The sequence below is a fragment of the Sus scrofa genome, chromosome 1, assembly GCF_054392235.1.
Source record: "Sus scrofa isolate SSC_HxYL_T2T_F1_AM1 chromosome 1, Sscrofa_HxYL_maternal_Yorkshire_Landrace_v2.0, whole genome shotgun sequence".
NCBI classification, from domain to species: domain Eukaryota; kingdom Metazoa; phylum Chordata; class Mammalia; order Artiodactyla; family Suidae; genus Sus; species Sus scrofa.
In genome coordinates, this window is record NC_139383.1 from 127191938 (window position 1) to 127216512 (window position 24575).

A 24575-nucleotide genomic window follows, 5' to 3' on the forward strand; every position below is an offset into this window, starting at 1 on the left:
AACGATCCGGCGTTGCCGTGAACTGTGGTGTAGGTTGCAGACGCGGCTCAGGATCCCGCATTGCTGTGGCTCTGGCATAGGCTGGTGGCTACAGCTCCGATTCGACCCCTAGCCTGGGAACCTCCATATGCCACGGGAGCAGCCCAAGAAATAGCAAAAAGACAAAAAAAAAAAAAAATTCAATCTACTGTCTACAAGAAACTCACCTTAAAGCAAAGGACACATAGAGATTGAAAGTGAGGGGATGGGAAAAGATATTTCATGCCAATGGACAAGACAGGAAAGCAGGAGTTGTGATACTCATATCAGACAAACTAGACTTTAAAACGAAGGCCATAAAGAAAGACAAAGAAGGACACTATTTAATGGTTAAAGGAGACATTCAAGAAGAAGATATTACAATTGTCAATATATATATGCCTCTAATATAGGAACACTCAGATACATACAACAAATACTAACAGACATAAAAGGAGAAATTGATGGGAATACAATCATACCAGGAAACATTAACACCCCACTCACATCAATGGACAGATCCTCTAGACCGAAAACCAATAAAGTAACAGAGATCCTAAAGGTCACAACAGAAAAGTTAGACTTAATTGATATCTTCAGGACACTACATCCAAAAAAATCAGAATATATATTCTTCTCAAGTGCACATGGAACATTCTCAAGACTTGATCACATCCTGAGGCACAAAGCTAAACTCAACAAATTTAAGAGTATAGAAATTATTTGAAGTATCTTCTCTGACCAAAATGGTATGAAACTAGAAATCAACCACAGGAAAAGAAATGAGGAAAAAACTTACTACATGGAGACTAAACAACATGCTACTAAAAAATCAATGGGTCAATGTGGAAATCAAGAAGGAAATTAAAAAATACCTTGAGACAAACAATAATGAAGACACAACCACTCAAAATCTATGAGATGCCACAAAAGCAGTGCTCAGAGGGAAATTCATAGCAATACAGGCCTTCCTCAAAAAAGAAGAAAAAAATCTCATATTGACAACTTAACCCAACAGCTAAATGAATTAGAAAAAGAAGAACAAACAAAACCTAAATTCGGCAGAAGGAAGGAAATTATAAAGATAAAAGCAGAAATCAATTAAATAGAGATTCAAACAAACTAAGGAAACAGATCAGTAAAACCAAGAGCTGGTTCTTTGAAAAGGCAAACAACATAGACAAACCTCTGGCTAGACTCACCAAGAAGAGGAGAGAAAAAAAACCCAATAAACAAAATCAGAAATGAAAAAGCAGAAGTTACAACAGACAATACAGAAATACAAAAAAACCATGAGAGAATACTATGAACAACTGTATGTCAACAAATTTGACAACCTAGAAGAAATGGTCCACTTTATAGAGATTTACAGCCTGCCAAAACTGAATCAAGAAGAAATAGATCAACTGACCAGACCAATCACTAGAAATGAAATTGAATATGTCATAAAAAACACTCCCTACAAATAAAAGTCCAGGACCAGATGGCTTCACAGGCGAATTCTACCAAACATACAAAGAGGAACTTAAACCCATCCTCCTTAAACTTTTTCAAAAGGTTGAAGAAGAAACAACACTCCCAAAGACATTCTACGGTGCCACCATCACCTTAATTCCAAAGCCAGACAATGATACCACCAAAAAAGAAAACTATCGGCCAATATCATTGATGAATATAGATGCAAAAATTCTCAACAAAACCTTAGCCATCCGAATCCAACAACATAGCAAAAAGATCATTCACCATGACCAGGTAGGGTTCATCCCAGGTTCACAAGGATGGTTCAACATACGCAAATCAATCAACGTCATACACCACATTAACAAAGGAAAAGTCAAAAACCATATCATCATCTCAATAGACGCAGAAAAAGTATTTGACAAAGTCCAACATCCATCCATGATCAAAACTCGTATCAAAGTGGGGATAGAGGGAAAATTCCTGAACATAATCAAAGCCATGTATGACAAACCCACAGCAAATATAATACTCAATGGGGAAAAACTGAAAGCCTTCCCACTAAAATCTGGAACAAGACAGGGATGCCCACTCTCACCACTGCTATTCAACATAGTATTGGAAGTCCTAGCCACAGCAATTGGACAAACACAAGAAATAAAAGGCATCCAAATAGGAAGAGAAGAGATAAAACTGTCACCATATGCAGACGACATGATACTCTACACAGAAAAACCCTAAGGACTCAACCCCAAAACTACTTGAACTGATCAACAAATTCAGCAAAGTAGCAGGATATAAGATTAACATTCAGGAATCAGTCACATTTCTGTATACCAACAATGAAATATTAGAAAAGGAATACAAAAATATAATACCTTTTAAAATTGCACCTCACAAAATCAAATACCTCGGAATACACCTGACCAAGGAGGTAAGGGACTTGTATGCTGAGAACTATAAAACTTTAATCAAAGAAATCAAAGAAGATGTAAAGAAATGGAAAGATATTCCATGTTCATGGATTGGAAAAATTAATATTGTAAAAACGGCCATACTACCCAAAGCAATCTCCAGATTTAATGCAATCCCTATCAAATGACCCATGACATTTTTCACAGAACAACAAAAAACAATCCAAAAATTTATATGGAATAACAAAAGACCCAGGATTGCGAAAGCAATTCTGAGGAACAAAAACCAAGCAGGAGGCATAACTCTCCCAGACTTCAGGCAATGCTACAAAGCCACAGTCATCAAGACAGTGTGCTTCTGGTACCAAAACAGACAGACAGACCAATGGAACAGAATAGAGAACCCAGAAATAAATCCTGACACCTATGGCCAATTAATCTTTGACAAAGGAGGCAGGAACATAAAGTGGGAAAAAGACAGTCTTTTCAGCAAGTATTGCTGGGAAACCTGGACAGCTGCATGCAAATCAATGAAACTAGAACACACCCTCACACCATGCACAAAAATAAACTCAAAATGGCTTAAAGACTTAAATATAAGGCAAGCCACCATCAAACTCCTGGAAGAGAACATAGTCAAAACATTCTCTGATATCAAACTTGCAAATGTTTTCTTAGGTCAGTCCCCCAAAGCAACAGAAATAAAAGCAAAAATAAACTAATGGGACCTAATTAAACTGACAAGCTTTTGCACAGCAAAGGAAACCAAACAGAAAACAAAAAGACAACTTACAGAATGGGAGAAAATAGTTTCAAATGATGCAACTGACAAGGGCTTAATCTCCAGAATATACAAGCAATTTATACAACTCTACATCAAAAAAGCCAACAATCCAATGGAAAAAGACCCGAATAGACATCTTTCCAAGGAAGATATACATATGGCCAACAAACTCATGAAAAAAATGCTCAATATCACTGATTATTAGAGAAGTGCAAATCAAAACTACCACGAGATACTACCTCACACCAATCAGAATGGCCATCATTAATAAGTCCACAAATATCAAGCGCTGGATGGGGTTTGGAGGAAAGGGAACCCTCCTGCACTGTTGGTGGGAATGTAAGCTGGTACAACCACTATGGAGATCAGAATGGAGATATCTTAGAGACCTATACATAGAACTACCATATGACCCAGCAATCCCACTCTTGGGCATATATCCAGACAAAACTTTCCTTAAAAAAAGACACATGCATCCTCACGTTCATTGCAGCACTATTCACAACAGCCAAGTCATGGAAACCACCCAAATGTCCATCAACAGACGATTGGATTAGGAAGAGTGGTGTATATATACAATGGAATACTACTCAGCCATAAAAAATAATGAAATAATGCCATGTGCAGCAATATGGATGGAACTAGAGACTCTCATCTTGAGTGAAGTCAGTCAGAATGAGAAAGACAAATACCACATGATATCACTTTTATCTGGAATCTAGTATAAGACCCAAATGAACCTTTCCACAGAAAAGAAAATCATGGACTTGGAGAATAGACTTGTGGTTGGCAAGTGGGAGGAAGAGGGAGTGGGGTGGTTGGGGAGCTTGAGGTTAATAGATACAAACTATTTTGCCTTTGGAATGGATTAGCAATGAGATCCTGCTGTGTAGCACTGGGCATTATGTCTAGTCACTTATGATTGAGTATGATAATGTGCAAAAATAGAATGTGTACATGCTGTACAGTAGAAAAAAAATTGTATTGGGGAAATAACTATTACAAAGAAGAAGAAGAATTTAACTTTGAATCCCTCCAGATCTTATGGGTCATTTTCAGCTCTTTAGGATTTGCAAAAGCAAAATCAACAATCCTAACTCCCTGTTGTTTAAAACAGAAGGAGATCTATGATTCTTTGTGGACAGGGCTCTCTCCCAAGCAAGAAGATTATGTACATTATGAAGACTAAAGTCTAAAGACCCTGTTGGAGATGACTGCACAGGGTACTCTGACCCCTGCCAACACAGTTTACACAAGCCCAGCGTTCTGCCTGCAGATCTAAGAAAGATGGCTCAGGGGCTGATTTTCAGATGGATACTTGTACCTAATTTATTTGTTTAACTTAGTCCTTTTGTAATAAAGAACCATAAAACCATATGACACCCCCAAACCTGTCTCATTTGGAAACCACAGAATCACAGAATGTACTCTGGTGCATTCTTTGTCTATCACTTCATGCACATAATACAATTGCTTTTCCAATGACTAATGAGGTGGGGGGGCATTGAAACGTCCCCCACCCCACTCTGCCTGCCTGCCAATCCAGGCAGGTAGTCAATGAGAATTTGCAGGTATCAGAGAACAGCATCTTGGTCATCTTCTATTTGTAGACAGATTAATGTGATCAAGGTTTGTAATTTAATTTGGAACAAAGAGGGAAAGAGTGCACCTTCACAAAAGTAGTGTAAGGGTTATTATTTTACAGGAAAGAGGATACACATCATGTTAATGGACAGGAAGGAAATCAGTCTTCACAGGGGCAAGGTATGTTTATTCTTAGATACTTCAGGAAAAAACCACCAGCCACAGGACCAGAGCTCTCCCCTCACCTCATCCCACTCCTCTAATATTCAGACCCATCTGCAGAGTTTTATCTAGTTTTTACCAGAAGAGAGATCCACTGACTTTCAGTGAATGCCTTAAGGCTTTAGGGTTAGTAAAGAGCTAGTTGTAAAGTGATCTTCATTAACTTGGAGAGAAGTGGGGGCAGAGAGGGCAGGGTGTGAACACCTCTGAGCATATGAGAAGGGCATAGGTAATGGGAGCAATTTCATCAAAATTGAACATTATTCATGTTTTATCCAATATAAAAATTTTACCTTCTTTTGAAGTTTTAGTTTTCAGACCAGAGCATGTTTTCCTGTGCTTATTTTTCATTGCTAATTTGCATTTTTCTTTGGTATCCTTTATATCCAGTCAGCCTGATGTTAATTAATAATAATGAGAGTGGACATTATTGCGGACATCTTTGTCTTTTTCCTAAATTTATTGGAAATTCCTCTATCATTTCTCCATGAATATGATTCTACTGTTAGTTGCTGATAAAAAAAAAACGTTTAAATTAAGCATGTTTCTTTTAATTTCCAAGTTACTAAAAGATGTTCCCCAGAAATGGATTTTGAACTTCATCAAATGGCTTTTCCAGCATCGATCATATACTTTCTCTCCTTAATTACTGGTGCAGAGAATTACTATAACAGATTTCCAAATGTTGAACCATTTTGCATTTGTGAAATAATGGCATAGTGTTATTTTCACATTCTTCTAGATTATATTAAATGGCTGTTTTTTAACATTTTTGCTTCTATGTTTATTTATGAAATAAGCCTGCAAATTTCTTTTTCAGTGGAACCAGTGACATATCACATTCAGAGCATGAATTGTTGTTTTGTATATCTTTTTATTACTCAATGAATTTTATTACATTTATAGTTGTACAAGCATCATCACAACCCAATTTTATAGCATCTCCATTCCAATCCTCCAGAGCATCCCCCCACCCCCCAACCTATCTCATTTGGAAACCATAAGTTTTTCAAAGTCTGTGGGTCAGTATCCATTTTGCAAAGAAGTTCACTGTGTCTTTTAGATTCCCCATGTAAGTGATAGCATTTGATGTTGGTGTCTGTCTGGCTGACTTCATTTAATGTAATAATTTCTATGTCCATGCATGTTGCTGTAAATGCCATTATTTCTTTCCTTTTCATGGCTGGGTAATATTCCATTGTGTATATGTACCACCTCTTCTTTATCTACTCTTCTGTCGATGGTCATCTAGGTAGTTTCCATGTCTTGGCTATTGTATATAGTGCTGCAATGAACACTGGAGTACATGTGTCTTTTCAAGTCATGGTTTTCTCTGGATACATGCCCAGGAGTGGGATGGCCGGATCAAATGGTAATTCTATTTTTAGTTTTCTGAAGAATCTCCATATTGTTTTCCACAGAGGTTGCACCAATTTACATTCCCACTAAGGGTGTAATAGGGTTCCTTTTTCTCCACACCCTTTCCAGCACTTATTGTTTGTAGACTTTTTGATGATGGCCATTCTGGCCAGTGAACAGTGGTACCTCATAGTGGTTTTGATTTGCATTTCTCTAAGAATGAGTGTTGTTAAACATCTTTTCATCTGCTTTTTGGCCATTTGTATGTTTTCTTTGGAGAACTGTCTGTTTAGATTGTCTGCCCATTCTTTGATGGGGTTCTTTGTTTTTTTGCTATTGAGCTGCAGAAGGTGTTTATAAATTTTGGAGATTAATCCCTCATCAGTCACTTCATTTGCAAATATTTTCTCCCATTCTGTGGGTTTTGTTTGTTTGTTTGTTTGTTTGTTTGTTTAGGGTTTCCTTTGCTGTGCGGACCCATTTGTTTATTTTTGTTTTTATTGTCATTACTCTAGGAGGTGGATCTGAAAGAATAAAATACTTAGGAATAAACCTAACTAAAGAGACAAAAGACCTATACTCTGAAAACTATAAGACGCTGATAAAAGAAATCAAAGATGACACAAACAGATGGAAAGATATACCATGCTCTTGGACTGGAAGAGTCAATGTTCTCAAAATGATCAGACTACCCAGGGCAATCTACAGATTCAATGCAATCCCTATCAAATTACCAAAGACATTTTTCATAGAACTAGAACAAAATATTTTAAAGTTTGTTTGGAAGCACAAAAGACCCAGAATAGCCAAAGATATTCTGAAAAAGAAAAATGGAGCTGGAGGAATCAGACTCCCCGACTTCAGACTATACTACAAAGCTACAGTCATCAAAACCATATATACTGGCACAAAGACAGCAATACAGATCAGTGGAACAGGATAGAATGCCCAGAATTAAGCACATATACCTACAGTCAACTAATCTATGACAAAGGAGGCAAGAATATACAATGGAGAAAAGACAGCCCTTTCAATAATTGGTGCTGATAAAACTGGACAGCCACATGTAAAAGAATGAAATTAGAACACTCCCTAACACCATACACAAAAATAAACTCAAAATGGACTAAATACCTAAATATAAGACCAGATACTATAAAAATCTTAGAGGAAAACATAGGCTAAACACTCTCTGACATAAACCACAGCAACATCTTCTCAGATCCACCTCCTAGAGTAATTCTATTTTGTCTGTCTTCCATTAATGCTTTCAATAGCTTAAATATCTCAATGTTTTGTGCTTTGAAGTTTAGGTTGGATTTACTGTCCAAACATTTGGATTTTGTGCCTGAGTCAGTGGTGAGGTGGAAGAGAGAGCTCTTTGATTATCTTTATAGATTCTATATATTCTTGAATCCAAATTGCTATTTTAAGGAAAGTTATTCATATATTTTATATTTTTAAATTTTCTGGTATAACAGTATAGTTAGTAATCTTTTGAAATGGTTATTCATTTGAGTAAATACTTCCTTGTAACTAAGGTTCCATATATTTATTGTCTACACAGTCTTTTCAAAGAAATAGCTCTGACAACAGTATTTTTATTTCCATTTCACTGATTTCTGCTCTTATCTTCATTAATCTCTTAATTTTTCCTTCAGTATTGTAATTTACCTGCCTTCTGAGATGGAATCTATAGCTGTTATGTTTCCAAATTGAAATTTTTTCTTTTCAAAAAAATTATACATTTTTGGTATAATATGTTCTGTCTTCCCTGCCATATGTTAATACTTCCCTACCATTTATTAATAAATATTAACTTATAACTGTGGTATAATAACATAATTTCAGAGTACTAAATAATAACCGTTGAAATTTTTTTTGTACTATCCTTGTCTACCACATAGTTTTACTTGCTTTTTAACCTAAGTTTTTAGAAGAGTTTCTTCTTAAAAATGATTTCTTTGTGGTTATTTTACTGTCTTCCTTTGCTTTTTTGTTTTTGTTCTTACCATCTTTTAGTCATTGAGTTTTTTGCCCTATTATTTTGTAGGTTCAGGATTTATAATTTGGGGAATTTGTTGACATTTTTCTTTTGCCTAATATGTAAACAACTTCAGTGTGAGTGTATGAATGTTTCAAAGTAAACTAACTTTTAAATGGAGCCAATTTTTACCAAATTTCTACATTTAAAATTCAAAACAAAGTAAGCAGATAAATAGAAGTATACTGTTAGATATACATATTTTCAAAGCTATATTAAGAAAAAATGTAAGGTGAGATTCAAAATAGATTTTAATGAATCATTAAATTATGGAATTCAGTGGTTATCAAAACCTGAGCCTTATCATTCTTCCACCTTCTAACCCAAGTCCTATTATGGGCTAAATCATGCCCCTTCATCCCAAAATTCATAAATTGAAATACCAATCCCCAGTACTTCAAAATGCAACTCTATTTGAAGATAAGATCTTTAATGAGGTGATTAAATTGAGTTCAATGGGGGGGGTCCTAATTCAATAGGACCAGTATCCTTATTAGAAGAGGAAGAGATACCAGGGGGCTCTGCACAGAAAAACAATGTGAAGGTGGTCATCTGCAAGGCAAGAGGAGAGACATCAAGAGAAACTACACCTGCTGAAGCCTTGATCTTCAACTTCCAGCCACAAAACTGGTAGAAAATAGTGTGTGTTATTTAAGCCACCCAGTCTGTGATATTTTATGATGGCAACCCTAGCAATCTAGCACAATCATCCACGGACTGCAGTTCCTACCACACCTTTATAACTGAAGCCAAGTGTATTTGCTACTCATCAGTCACACTCCACCACTGCTTTACTTAGGGTAAAGACCTACTTCTCAATACTTGTGTCTTTATTACATTCAGAAAAACAAAGGATGGTCCAAGTTCAGACACATTACTCGCTATGTAACTTGTCTGTTCCCAGTAGACATGAACTTATTCTTTTAATTTACTCATCTTTTTCTCTCTGGTTGGAGTTTTCCACACACTCATCTGAACAAACAGATCACTAGCTGGCCCAAGGCTAAATTCAGGTCTCCTGATTCTTGGTTTAATGCTCTTTCTGACTCACAACACTACTCATTTCATGGACTCAACAATTTGTCTAGAGAATTTACTTTTCTCTTAATCACAACAGAGAGAATTGCATGGTAGTTAAACAATTGCCCTTCAAGCTTTTGTAAAAATGACCATTTCTGAAGCTTATCATAAAGCATGATACTTCTCCATCTAAAAGAAATCGGGATTATTTCATAAAAAATAATGTAATCTAGAAAGAAGATACTCCTCGGGGATACCTATACTTAAAATTCTGCTGGTCAATTCTCTATTGGTGAAAAAAAAAAAGAATTTCTTAGCTCTGAAACATTTAAAGACCTAGTCAAGGCAGACAGAATAATGAAAGTTGAAAACTGAAATTCACTTGCTACAGGAACTGCTTGAAGCCAGCATTACCTTTAATATTACTTTGACCGAAAGCCATTATATAATTATGCAATAAGTCTTCTTACTATAAATCCATGGTACTCATATTAAATAACTTTCCTTTAAAGGGATTGAAATGAGAACAGGACTGAGAAGGACTGAACCAGGGAGAAAGCATTTGTTAATTTTTTCTCTTTAAAATAACTTTCATTATTTGTTTCCTCTTCCAGGTTCATTAAAGATAATGTAAATAAGTAAAAAGAAAGAAAATACCCACCTATAACCTCAGCATTTCCAGTAATAACCCATTTTGCTAATTCGATGTACATATTCCCAGTCGGTTTCATATAGATATGTAATTTTTAATTGAAATTCTGTTTGAATTTGTGTTTTAGGTTGGATTTCCCTAGAAGACCTTCAGACAAGAATTTGAGTGGTAGTATCTCATTTGAGTGATGATGTCAGAAAACCCAGGAAGAAGAGTAGAAAAGTGAGGCAGAAAAATGAAAGGAGCCAATGAAGTGGATGTTACCCAGGAAGTCACCTCTGTGGGCAACTGGAGCTAATCCCAAGGAGGAACTCTGACTCCTAAAGTCAGTGTAGAACATGGGCCTCAAAGTTATCTCAATAACGGGTGAATGACCTGGGATGTTTATACATGAGCTCCATCGGTTACTGGGCCAGTGCTCATCCAGGGGCGTAATTCTTCAGCATTTACAGCCTACTAAGCACATGGATAAATAAAACTCAGGCAAAGAAAAGTAGATGCTGAAAACTGGAAATACAGCAAGCATACAGAAAAATAGTGAGGGTGAAGGTAAACAGCTGTGGTACACATAATATCTACCATTTTTGGAATGTTGTTTGGTAACCTGCTTTATTCACTTATATTACTTTGAATCTTTTCCATGGTATTAAATGGTCTGACAGTGAGAGACAAACGTCATATGATATCACTTATATGTGGAATATAAAAAAGGATACAAATTAACTTATTTGCAGAATAGAAAGTTTTCAAAAAACTTTCGATTACCAAAAAAAAACTTACGATTACCAAAGGGGACAGGTGGGGAGGGAAGGGATGGCCTGGAGGTTTGGGATTTGCATATGTACACTGAGGTATATGGAATGATTAGCCATCCGGGACCTGCTGCATAGCACAGAGAACTCCATCCAACATTCTGTGATAATCTATGTGGGAAAAGAATCTGAAAGAGAATGGATGTGTGTACATGTATAACTGAATTACTTTGTTACAGAACAGAAATTATCACAACCTTGTAAATCAACCATATTTCAATAAAACTTAAAAAAAAATAAATGGTCTGAGCATGAAAATAATTGTCACTCCCTTTTGGTTGCCTTCTAGTCTATTGAATGACTACATCTATCTCCAGTTGTTGGTATTCAGTGTTTCTACTTTTTTCCTTATAATATACAAACCATAATAAACATTCTTATATTGAAATGTTTTGTACAATTATAGAAATATCATTATTATAAATGGCCAGAATTTTAATTACTGTATCAAAGGATATACAAAGTTGTATGGCTTTTGATTTGCATTGCAAATCTGCTCTTTTGCAAAATTGCACTGATATACACAATTAGTAATGTGTGTTATTTCTATTTTTTCCCACCCAATTTTGAGCCAAAGGGACAGGATTGTCCCAAAGAACCATGCGAGTGATGCTGTCACTCCTGTGGGTTTGAAGGGCAGAGCATCAAACCACAGAGAGTTATTCTGGAGACTTAAAATCTAATGGAGTTTGCCTTGCTAGGTTTAGGACTTGCTGGGCCCTTTCACTGTTTTCTTCTAATCTCTCCCTTTTCAACTAAGAATATTTATCCTATTCCTGTCCACCATTGTATTTTGGATACACATAACTTGTCTGGTTTCCCATGTTCATAGTTTGAAAAGAATTTTGCCTCAGGATGAATTGTATATTGAATCTCATGCATATCTAATTTAGATGATATTCAGATGAGACTTTGGACTTGACTTAAGAGTTGATGCTAGGACAAATGAAAAGTTTGGGGGCTATTACACTGGAAGAACTCATATTGTTAAAATGGAAATACTAACCAAAGCAGTCTACAGATTTAATGCAATCCCTGTCAAATCACCCATGATCTTTTTTCACAGAACTAGAATAACCCAAACATTTATATAGAACCATAAAAGTCCCAGAATTGCCAAAGCAATCCTGAAGGAAAAAAACCAAAAAACAAAAAAGCAAAAACAAACAAAGACAAAAAGCAGGAGGCATACCTCTCTCAGATTTTAGGCAATACTATAAAGTTACAGTAATCAAAATAGTGTGGTTTTGGTACAAAAACAGACATATGGATCAACAGAACAGAACAGACAGCCCAGAAATAAACCCACACACATACCTATGGTCAATTAATCTTCAAAAAAGGAAGCAAGTATATAAAAGGGGAAAAATATAACCTCTTCAGCAAGTGGTTGGGAAAGTTGGACAGCTGCATGTAAATCAATGAAGTTAGAACACACCCTCACACTACCCACAAAAATAAACTCAAAATGACTCAAAAGACTTAAACATAAGACTTGACACCATAAGAGCACATAAGCAAAACATTCTCTGACATAAATCATTCCAATGTTTTCCTAGGTCAGTCTTCCAAGGCAATAGAAATAAAATAAATAAATAAATGGGGGGTCTAATGAAACTTACAAGCTTTTGCATAGCAAAGCAAACTATAAACAAAAAAGAAAAGACAACTTACAAAATGGGAGAAAATATTTGCAAATGATGTGACCAGGAAGGACTTAATCTCCAAAAATACACAAACAACTCCTACAATTCCACAACAAAAAACCCAAACAACCCAATTGAAAAATAGTGATATGACCTAAACAAACATTTTCCAAAGAATATATTCTGTAGCCACATGAAAAGATGTTCAACATCACTAATTATTAGAGAATTGCAAATCAAAACTACAATGAGGGGAGTTCCCACCATGGCACAGCAGACATGAATCTGATTAGGAACCATGAGGTTGCGGGTTTGATCCCTGGCCTCACTCAGTGGATTAAGGATCTGGCGCTGCTGTGAGCTGTGGTGCAGGTTGCAGACACAGCTTGGATCTGGCATTGCTGTGGTTGTGGCATAGGCTGGCAGCTGTAGCTCCAATTCAACCCCTAGCCTGGGAATCTCCATATACCATGGGGGGGTGCGGCCCAAACAAAACAAAACAAAACAAAACAAAACTTCACACCTCACACCAGAATGGCTATCATCAAAAAGTCTACAAATTATAAATACTGGAGAGGGTGTGGAGAAAAGGGAACCCTCCTATGCTGCTGATGGGAATTTAAGTTAGTGCAACCACTATGGAAAGCAGTATGGAAGTTCCTCAGAAAACTAAAAATAGAATTATCATATCATCTAGCAATCCCACTCCTGGGCATGTACTCAGACAAAACAATGATTCAAAGGGATACTTACCCCACAATGTTCAATGAAACATTATTCGTAATACCCAAGCCTTGGAAACAACCTAAATGTCCATAAACTGATGAACAGATTAAGAAGATGTGGTACATATATAGAAGGGCATACTACTCAGCCATAAAAAAGAATTAAATTTTGCCATTTGCAGCAACATGGATGAAACTAGGGATTACCATACTAAGTGAAGTCAGAAAGAAAAAGACAAATACGATATCACTTACATATGGAATCTAAAATATGGCACAAGTGAACTTACCTACAAAATAGAAACAAACTTATAGACATAGAGAACAGAATTGTGGTTGCCAAGGGGGAGAGGGGAGGGAAAGAGATAGACCAGAAGTTTGGGGTTAGCAGACGAAAACTTTAATATTTAGAATGGACAAAAAATGAACTCCTAATCTATAACACAGGGAACTGTATCCAATTCCCAGGAAAAAAACATAACAACAAGGAATACAAAAAAAAAAAAATACAAATACAAAACTAAATCACTTTGTTGTACAGCAGAGATTAGCATAACATTGTTAATGAACTATACTTTAATGAAAAAAAGAAAAGAATGAAAAATTGGGGGCTGTTGGAATGGAATGAATGTATTCTGCATGAGAGAACAAGAACTTGGGTGGTGGGCAGGTGTGGATGCCCTAAAATGAATTTTGCCTCCTCTCACCCAAATTTATATATTCAAACTCTAAGCCCCACTTTGATAATAACTGGAGATGGGGCCTTTGAGAGATAATTAAGTATAGATGAGGTCATGAAGGTGGACCCTTCATGATAGGATTATTCCCCTTATCAAAAGAGTGCTCTCTTACTCCCCTCCTCTCCCTCCCTCTCTCTCTTCTCTCCTCTCTCTCTCTGCCATGTGAAGACACAGCAAGAAAGTAGACATCTGCAATCTATAAAGAGATCTCTCACCAGAACCCAACTCTTCTGGACTTCCCAGCCTCCAGAACTGTGAAAAATAAATTTCTGTTCTTCAAGCCACCTAATTGATGGTATTTTTTCATAGCAGTCTGGGCAGACTAATACATCTGGTTTAATTCCAAGTTTGAGATTTGATGCCTCCTAACCATATACCTGCTGGTGTAGATAAACCAAATGAGAACTAAGTTGGAAGGACAAGACAGCTGCACTGGCGAGAATATGGGGAGTCAGTGTGGGTGAATCTTGACAAATGCAATGCAGGAGATCACAGACTCTTTCCATAGACTACTCTGAGGTGTGATTCCCTTTTATAATCCTCAAGGAAAGTGCCAAATGCCAAGTAAACATGCCCAGTAAGCAAAACTGGGTCTGTCTCCAGGTCACTGTGTTTAATGTCTTTCTCTGCCTCTCTTCTCCTTTTTCCCCTGTCTTACCAAGAGTATGTTTGCATCTCTTTAGGCAGCAACATTTCATTGCCTCAGGCTCTGCTTTCTAGAGAACCCAAAATAAAAGTACATTTTTCATAAGATGTTTTATTTTAATTATAATAGAAAAAATGTCCAATAATAAAAGTATAGGAAACAAAAATAATGTATGCAAAAATTATTGAACCAGATCATTTTATGTTTGAGATGGCTATTTGGATACCATTACCTTTTAGACTATAAGCAATAAAGTCTCCAATTATATCCTTGTATAAAAGCATGGCCTGAAAAATAAAATATACTTAATTGGATTCATGACTTTTAGACAACTATACCCAAATAATATGAATTAATGAAAAAGGGTAAACTTGATGGGAGGTCTCAAATACAGAGTCCTTGAACAGATTTATTTTAATGTTTATCACTGACACAGGTCTATTTTTAAAACTAAGCTGAATGTATAAATAATAGGAAATGGAGAAAAATATATAATGTTATAAATAATAAAATTAAAACTCGAAATGATATAATGCTATAATGTGACACATTTTCATCTTATTGTGAATGCAAAAATGTACTGACAAGGTAAATTTTAATAAAGATAAATCTGAAGCCTCAAATTTTGGTTCAGAAATTCAAATGTACAAGAAAGAATCTGTTTCAGCAGCAAAGATTAAATCTAGGGATTTTAGTTAATCACAAAAATTCATGCGAACACCTTCAAGAGTTGAATGTGGTCTTATACTCTATTAATAGGAATACATTGTCCAGATGACCCAAAAGAAATATCCTACCAATTCTCTGCTTTGTCAGACTTTTTTTTTCCCCAGGAGTACTATATCTAGTTTTGGGAGTCAATGAGAATCAGAATGCTGTCAAAATAGTTGACATATTTAGGAAAATTAAGTCCGAAAGATTAAAGATCTGAAAAATGTCACATGAAAAGCAAATGGTTGAGGGACTAGGAGTAATTAACTTAGAGAAGCAAAGACTCCTGGAAGATTAAACAGCTATCTTCAAATCATCAAAGAGCTATTATTAGAAAAAGCTAGAGACTTATAGACATCAGGTCATTCTAAGAGAGAAATTTCCAATGATGATACACATTCCTCTGTGGCGCGGACTTCCCTGGCCAGAGTATCCAAAGAGAGGTTGGATGGCCATTTAATTCAGATGTTATCACTGAGCACTGTAAGTTGAATAGTGGAACAATGGCCTCTAAAGTTCCCTTTAACTCTAAGCTACCTGCTGGAGGACCTTCAAAATACACTTCTTTAATTTTGAAATTTTGTGAATCATTACGTGAGGCTTACCTCAGTAACTTAACCCCACACATCTTCAAAACTTAACTAGAAAAGTATATTATACAATAGAACAAAACATACTCTTTCTTAAAATGTCATGGAGAACAAGGAAGCATTAATATTTAGGAAGAGAATACGAACAGTGCTGATATAACTAGCAGAACCAAAAGTTGACTCAGGTGGGGAAAAACACATCTGAATTTTTAATTAAAGTTGAGGCTATAATAGCTAAGGTAGAGATTTCAAGGAGCAAGAGGGTAGCACAGGGATTTTTTTTCACCCTGAAGAACAGAGAATGACAAAGCCAAGGGCATGTGCATAACCCCAAACTTTTATATAAAACCTAGGTCACCAAATTCAGGAGTGGAATCAAAAGGATTATGCAACAGAAAGATATCACAAACAGGTATCAGAAATGAGGTATGAAGCCAAGACTCTGGCCAGGGAGATAAAAACAGGGACTGGGTAACAGCCGAGAACTGTATTCTCTGGATATACCCATTTAGATGATGTTTTCTGAACACAAGATTCAAAGTTCAAAGCATGACAAATGAGCAGTTCCCGTCGTGGCACAGCGGAAACCTACCTGACTAGGAACCATGAGGTTGCAGGTTTGATCCCTGGCCTTGCTCAGTGGGTTGGGGACCCGGTGTTGCCGTCAACCGTGGAGGTCACAGATGCATGTCGGATCTGGCATTGCTGTGGCTCTGGTGTAGGCCGGCATCAACAGCTCCGATTAGACCCCTAGCCTGGGAACCTCCATATGCCAAGGTTGCAGCCCTGAAAAGACAAAAGACAAAAAAAAAACCAAAACAAACAAAAAACATGACAAATGAAAAATAAATATGAGAAAGATAATTTCTTTTATAAACTGTTCCTCTCAAAGACTTCTCCAGTATGAGATATAACCTTCCCTTTTTCTTTTTCTTTGGGGGGGGGGAGGATTATATATGCTGTCTTTTATAAAATACTGATAATTGCAAATTTTGTTTCATTTTGTTTAATGCTCTCACTGTCAATAGGAAAGATCAACAAACCTGGGCCAACTTCTTCATTTGCTTCCTTCTTAGTTTCACCAGTCTGTGAAATTTAAAAATCTGGAAATCACTGGCTCAGAACATCTATTTGTGTTTGGAATTTGATTTCGTGAGGCAGACAGGGTGATATGATAACTTTGGACTAAAAACAATCAACTCATCTGGCACATGCAACCAATAAATGTACAAATTATTTCCTAAATGGCACACAACTTTATTAATTTTTAAATATTCAACTTTTTACAATAACATCAAAATATTATAAAGACTATATAGGGTTCTTTTTCATCTTATTTTCTTTTATAGTGTTCTTCAATGGCTTTGATGAATGCATGGTAACTAGCTTTATTGTTCTGTGAGTAGTACATGTTCATTTATAGCATTCAAGTGAGGAAAAAAATTAAACTTAATACTTTTCAGTATTTAAATTTAGCAAACTTAAAATGTTAAACATCATTACTCAGATATATTTCTAAATGCATATAAGAACTTCTTAATATTTCAATCTCAAATAAACTCTATCCATAGCATAAAATTGTAGTTTGAATCATGCAACTATGATTGAGTCCTGCTGGGCACTTATTCCAACCAATGTATCAATTCTTTTGAAATACATCATGAATATGAATTCTATGCATATTTAAACTTATAAAATTTAAGAGGCAGTGTGTTAGCCATTAGGCTACAGATCAGCATTATTTTTCTGAGCCTGTTTCCAAATCTCATTATAAGGGAAAAAATGAGACAATGTTCAATATACAACTGTGAGTTATTCTCATCATTAATAATTATAAATTTTCATGTCATGTCACAATACTAAAATAAAACCAAGTATAATTTAATAATATTCCTAGGCAAATAAAAAATGCATACCAAAGTCTTACAGTGTTTTACATTAGCTTTAGTTCATGGTGCATAAATATGCTATAAAATAGAGCTCCAACTGACAGAATACTAGATAATATATTGCCCACGCTTATGTCTATCTAACCACCAATATTACAGATGTACATACCAAAAGATTATGTACATCTTTTAAATAAAAAATTAAAATATGACATAGAACATTCATGTGAGCATAAAAATACCATTTCTGCAAGAGCTAAATTAGAAGCCCCAAGATAATGTGTCATTTTCTTATACTAACATGTTCCAAATTAAGAAAGCAGCATGTTAAGTATAAATCTTAATTTATGAACTGCCTTTGGGAGTGCAATAAATTCTAGGTGACTAAGTTGTTTTAAAAATAACTCTGCATTTAATATTTTAAGCAATATTGAAGAAAATCTTCACACCAGCTCACCACTGTACTTTCTGCCTGATAATGCAAGTGTCACCCCCAAAAACTAGTTTATATATATTTATATTAAATCATTTCATTTTTTCACATCATTTTCCTCCTAATCCTCTGCCAAAATATGAGGAAGAAATAGAATCTTTTATCTGCATAACTCTCCCCCAGCAGACTGCCTTTGCCAGCAGCAGTAGATTAATAATAGATGCTCAGTGACTCTGAGAGTCTCACTGGTGCAAGGCAGTACAGAGCCTGGGGTTAACAGAGAGGTCATTTAGGGTCATTCTGCTCAATAGACCTACAATAGTATTTTGCTAGATCTCTCTTCTATGAAACTTAAAAAGTTTAACACCTTCTCTCACATTTTTGAAAATTCCCAGGTGTTTGTGTTTGCAAATCTGACTTCAAGCTTCTCCCCCCAGTGTTAACTCAGTTTAGAGGAGCCCTTCCATCTCATACATGTTATATTTTGTTTGTCTGGTGCCAATACAAATGTGGAAATCAATAGTTTTCCTTAACTTCTAAAAAATTCATTCACTCCTTTATTTTTGTGTCTATCAAATTCTACTAATGATATTAGAACTATTTACATCACAGAAACACATAAAAATTATTATTAGGCAGTACCTTTTCTCAAATACCTTCTCCTTCCTTAAATTTTCTTGTTTTTTCCTTCCTTCTCCTTCTTCTCATTACTAATTCTCAAATTTAGCAAATGGATAACCTGGGATCTAGCCTCCCACCCTGCTACATTTCCTCCATTTTAGCTTCCTCTTTTATTCTTCTATGCTAGTTCTCTGTCCTCTTGGCCCCTCAAGGGAGTAAAATAGAAACAGCTCTTTCTTTTTTTTTTTTTTCTTCCCCAGGCTAGGGGTCAAATTGGAGCTGCAGCTGCTAGCCTACATCACAGCCACAGCAAACGCTGGACTCCAGCCAGGTCTGTGACCTACACCACAGCTCAAAGCAATGCCGGATCCTTAACCCACTGAGTGAGGCCAGGGATCGAACCCCATCCTCATGGACACTAGTTGGGTTCATAACCCACTGAGCCACGATGGGAACTCCCAGAAATAGCTCATTTTTAATGTAAACTAGTTCAAATTCCTCTTAACACTGCCTATTTCAGTGACTATAAAAGTAACATCAAAGTATGTCATTTAGAATTCAAAGGTGTTTCTTAGTTTAAAGGTTCCCATGTAAAATTCAAGATTACGTGGAATAATAAAAACTTACGTTGTCATGATTAAAATATCCCGATAAATGACCTTGATGGGGAATAAATTCTTTGTAGATGACTCCAGGCAAATAGTTCCTAGCAAAACACACATACATCTCAGAGTTAAAGGCATAAGCCAAGTCATTGCATAAAGGCAAAAATCAAGGTTTGTGAGCCTTGGATGTGTTTGTATGTATGTTCATCTGAATCAGGTATTCTTACCTTTCCTTTATGTGCTTGTAGGACAAATCAGTTCCTAATACTGTTCTTTATAAAGTTCCAATGAGTTCTTTAATAATTTACTCAGACATATAAATACCCTTTTCTCTATTTCACCATTAGTTACCAAAAGCAAAGAAACAAAAGACAAAACCAGGTAGTTCATTACCACTTTCAGTCATGAAGCAATACAAGAAATTGCCATAAACACATAGAAAACTAGAAAATTATAGGAAAAAAACAACCTATTTTCAGATATTGGCCTGCAGATAATGCAGGGCTATGATACCAGAGAGAAATAAATGAGGTAAAGCTTATAATGTCCATACTTTCTACCTTTTTTCTACCTGCAATTTCCAGACAGCAGAACAAAAATGAATGACCCAAAAAGAATTTAGAGAAAGAGTTCAGATTTTAGGACGGCTAAAATTTCCAAGGCAGAGTACCTGAGAGAAAAATTGCTATGCATAGAAAAAGTACTATAAATTTATTTAAGGGTAAACATAACTCTGTGGCTGAATAGCAATTGGTGCTTATGTATGTTGAAATCCCATGGGGCCGAACTAGGGAAAACTTCTAGAGAAAGAACAATTGCAGAAAACTGTAAATGATAAATTCCCAGAGCTCACATAGGGTCTGGACTTATTCAAGTTCCCAGCAGAGAGAATAAACAGCCCCAGAGAACACTGTGTATTAATTAGAAACTACAAAAGGCCAGACATTGGAAGTGGGGCTAAAGTAAAGGCTATTTTATGCTCACACCACAGGGACTTTAATACAAGCTTCAAAATGATCAAACTGATACATGAGATAAACTTGTTATCTGCCAAAACAAATTCCAGCACTCTTGACAGGAAAACAATAAAATCTAGGATTCTGTAACATTAAATTTTAAATATCTGTAGGTCTTAAAAGTTTACATAGGAAGATAAAAAATCCTAACTATGTATGGTGTCAGATGCTAACCAGATTTATTGTAGTGATTGTTTTATAATATATATAACAATTAAATCATTATATTGCAAACATGAAACTAATACATGTATGTCAGTTATAAATAAACAATCCAGCATCCAACCAAAAATAAGTAGACACATGAAGGAGCAAAATTTCATACGATGAAATGCTAACCCCCAAGGTTATGGGGTTAGGACATGGGGCCTTTGAGGTGTGATTAGGTCTTGAATGGAATTAGTGCCCTTATAAATGGGATTCCAGAGAGATTCCTTGTTCTTCAGCCAAGTGAGGGCACAATGAAAAGACTGCCATCTATGAGCCAGAAAGCTAGCCATCATCAGATCCTGAATCACCCAACACTTTGATTTTGGACACCCCAGGCCCGAGAACTGTGAGAAATAAATTTCTATTTTCCATAAGGCACAGAATCAGTGGTATTTTGTTACAACAGCCCAAACACACAATTCTCAGGAATTCATTAGTTATGTGTTCTAAACCTCATCACAAAGCAAAGATCCAATAAAATCATTTCAGTATAAAGATTATGCCCAATAAAGGAAAGATGCTTACAAATCAATGTTCAGTTGGATCTACTCCTTTAAATATGCTTTATTAACAATACCTAAAAGATATGAGGACATTATGGGAAATAAAAATATTACTATCAGAATGTCAGCTTCTCGTGAACTGAATCGCATACTATTTACTGTCAGCTATATTAAGCACAAATATATACAGCACAATATTAATAAATAGTTACAACTACTATATTAAGCTTTCACCTCAGACAAGTGCTTGGCATATAATAGGCATTCGATAATCTTGTGAATGACTAAAACATTAAGTGCATGATGAAATAATACACTCTGGTATTAAAAACCAACTCCATCTTGGTTGAAGGCTTTAGGCGAGAGGGTTGTCCCTAACTTCTAGCTCTGCTCCATAGTCCCTTCTTTTATGATTCTAGTTGTGTAGTTTTGTACTTTTTACCTATTTTTCTGTTTCAGTTTTCCATTGCTCTAAACTGAACATTTTGCCACCAATTTTTATACAATCAGTTTAGACATCTTCCTCTGAGATTGCTTAAACTTCAGTCTATATATCAGTCTTGCTGCTTCATCACCAGATGCACCTGTATCATCCAAATCAGAAGGATCTTGAGAAAGTCAAATACTAATGTGGTGACAAACATTCTCTTCTTGGCTAAACTCTAATAAAGATTTCTATCAACTCAAAGCAATGTTCCTAAGTTAGTGAGTCTATCTCCGTTAAAATGTCTGCCTCATAAAGATCAATGCTAACAAAAGAATTTGCTAATCATTCCAGTCAAAACCTCATTCTGAGCTTATCTCCTTTTTCTCAGAGAATTTACTTTAGAAAATTCATAATTGTAAAACTTTTCTCTATCCCTTTCAGATATATCTTCTACAACCAAGGAATGACTCTCTCAAGAACATGGGAGACACCCCTTTAAAATGTAATCATAGAGACAGTTCCTTTGTCCTCCAATTTTTGTGCAAAGGTAATAGCTTCCATAGGTAAGAGATAGCAACTAAGGCTGGCCTAACCACATTGATCAACATCCTTGTATATTCCTTTTGCATACCGCAGCATTTAAAAGATGTCCCTTTTGTTTCAGCAAAGACGAACTCAGTTTACACTGAAGTCTCTTCCCTAAAGCAGTAGCCTTAATAAAATCTGTCTTGCCTGCCACCTTTAACAAACATTCAGCTCTGCTTCTCTTTTATCGTGGCCAAATGTCCTTGTCTCATGTATAACCTTGCCTCCTACTTCACTCAGAAAATTTATATTAACAGTGGTAATCATCTCCAGCTTTCTGATTCCCAGTCAACATAATTGTGCACAGAGACATACTTTTGCCTTCTTTCTTCTAACTCTAGAAATGGCATCTTTCCAGTTCAAGGGCAAAACAGTTACACTCTGGCATTTGCTTATTTTTCTCTTAGCTGGGGGCTAACTTTATCAAGTCCCCATTTTATGCATTACATTTCCTTTAAAGTGGCTTATGCTTTTTCTTTGCATATCAATATTCAAGGGGTTTTCCATTCTGAAAATATTTTAAACTCTCCCTGATCATATGTTCTACCCCTATTTTCATCAGATTTCTTTTCTTCTCTTATCCATGATTCTTCAATGAGTTATCTCTACTTTTCAATTCCAATTTTTTAAAAAATCTTCCAACTTCTCATTTCACTGAAATAAAGCCTCTCAACAAATCTCATGGAAGTGCTCTCACTAGTCACTCACAGACTCCTAAATTCTGATCTCAAGGAAAAATCTGAAATGCTGATTTCAGACCCCATTGTATTGGGCCTCTGTGTTGCACTCAAATATGCAGAACTTTAATACATTCATTAAGTATTTCATTTATTCCCTTGACTCTGTGAAGCCATCCACTTTGGCTTCATTTCCTTCTCCTTCATGGACTCTTCTTTCTCTAAATACATGTAATATATTGTGATGAGGCTTCTAATGTTGGTCCAATTCTCATCCATGGATCTCTCTGTGAACAGTATCACTAGTCTCCTTGTTGTGTTACTTACTGTAAAATAAATAAATACAAGCAAAGAAGCAAAAAAAAATGAAAAAGAGACAATCGACCCTTAAAGGTCAATTATATTTATCAAATAACTGACGCCAATATATTGCTCATACAATTATTAAAATGGCAACACAAAATTCAACTGAGAAACATTTAAAGAGCACATAACATCAAAGTCAGAGATGGCTGATCTTTGACCATTCTAGTTATGAGCAAAATTCTAGTTGTTTAGCAAGTTTTAATTTAAAATATATATGAATATATTGATGATTATTCAGGTTTTTTTCAGTTTCAAAAACCTAACTGAAGAGCAATATAGTGGCTCACATAATTTTTTAAAAGTTAAGGGATGTTGTTGTGTTTGAGTTGTTGAAGTATGCCACATCTTTTTCTCAGCTCAGTTTATCTGTGCTTTGACTTCATTTTCAGGCTAAATATCCCCAACTGGTAATCAACTTGGGCTTATATCTTACCAGCTAAGCACCCATACCTGAAAGAGAGTATACATCTCTCAATATATTCAACATAAGTCTCAAGAAGGATTCTCAACAGCCTGCCATGTGTCTCAAGTCTATCCAGAATCATTTACTATAACTGGGGTCACAAGCTCTCAGTCACAATCTCAGTCAAGTTCTGAGAAAACTGCTGACTTAATGAACACCATGGATTGAAGATCGAGGAGATTAGTGTCCCCAAAGGTAAATCAGGGTGCTATGTTGGCCAGAAAATTAATTCAATGAAGATACCTTAAAAATATTTTTTAATCTTCTCAATAACAAATTATTCATATTTTATGAAGTATAAACTAAAATTCAGGGAGATTAAATTCAGTCACCTAGTAAAAAGCAGGATTGGACTTTCATTTCTATTTTCCACTTTTAAGTCAATATTCTTTCCGCTATACAATGCTTCCAATTCTCCTGCTCAATAGGAATGAAAGATTCTACTTCATTTTTCAGAATGAAAGAAAAGCACTTTACCGAAAGCTTCAATTTATGCAAGTATGTCATCAATATATTCATCTTGTTCTCAATTCTCACTCATGATCTCATGATCAGATTATTACAATGTGCTTCAAAACTGAAAAAGACACTAAGTTGGTCACAGAGTCAGTATCTTAATAAACAGCTTTATGTCCTTGCTCTGGTTTTAACATATATAAAAATCTTCCTCAAATTATCCCTACTCAGCTCATGCTGTGGTCCACAGGTAAGAAGAAGCACCCTCTGTGCAAAACAACGCAATGGCAACAATATCTCTGAAAGGTGGAGATGCAAATTTTTTCCTGAAAATAAATTAGCTGCAGCAACAATTTTATTTACTATCTCTGGCAAGAAGTGCAGATCCACATAAGAGTC

General features: G+C 35.7%; 1 protein-coding gene across 1 annotated transcript in view; it reads right to left on the reverse strand.

Annotated features, from left to right (window-relative positions):
- The window catches only part of LOC110261071 (uncharacterized), an 856894-nt gene that overhangs the window by 32277 nt on the left and 800042 nt on the right, over positions 1-24575 (reverse strand). Inside the window, exon 22 of the mRNA XM_084969796.1 lies at positions 19496-19574. The gene's annotated coding sequence lies outside the window, so the exon portion shown is untranslated. The remainder of the gene's footprint in view (positions 1-19495; positions 19575-24575) is intronic.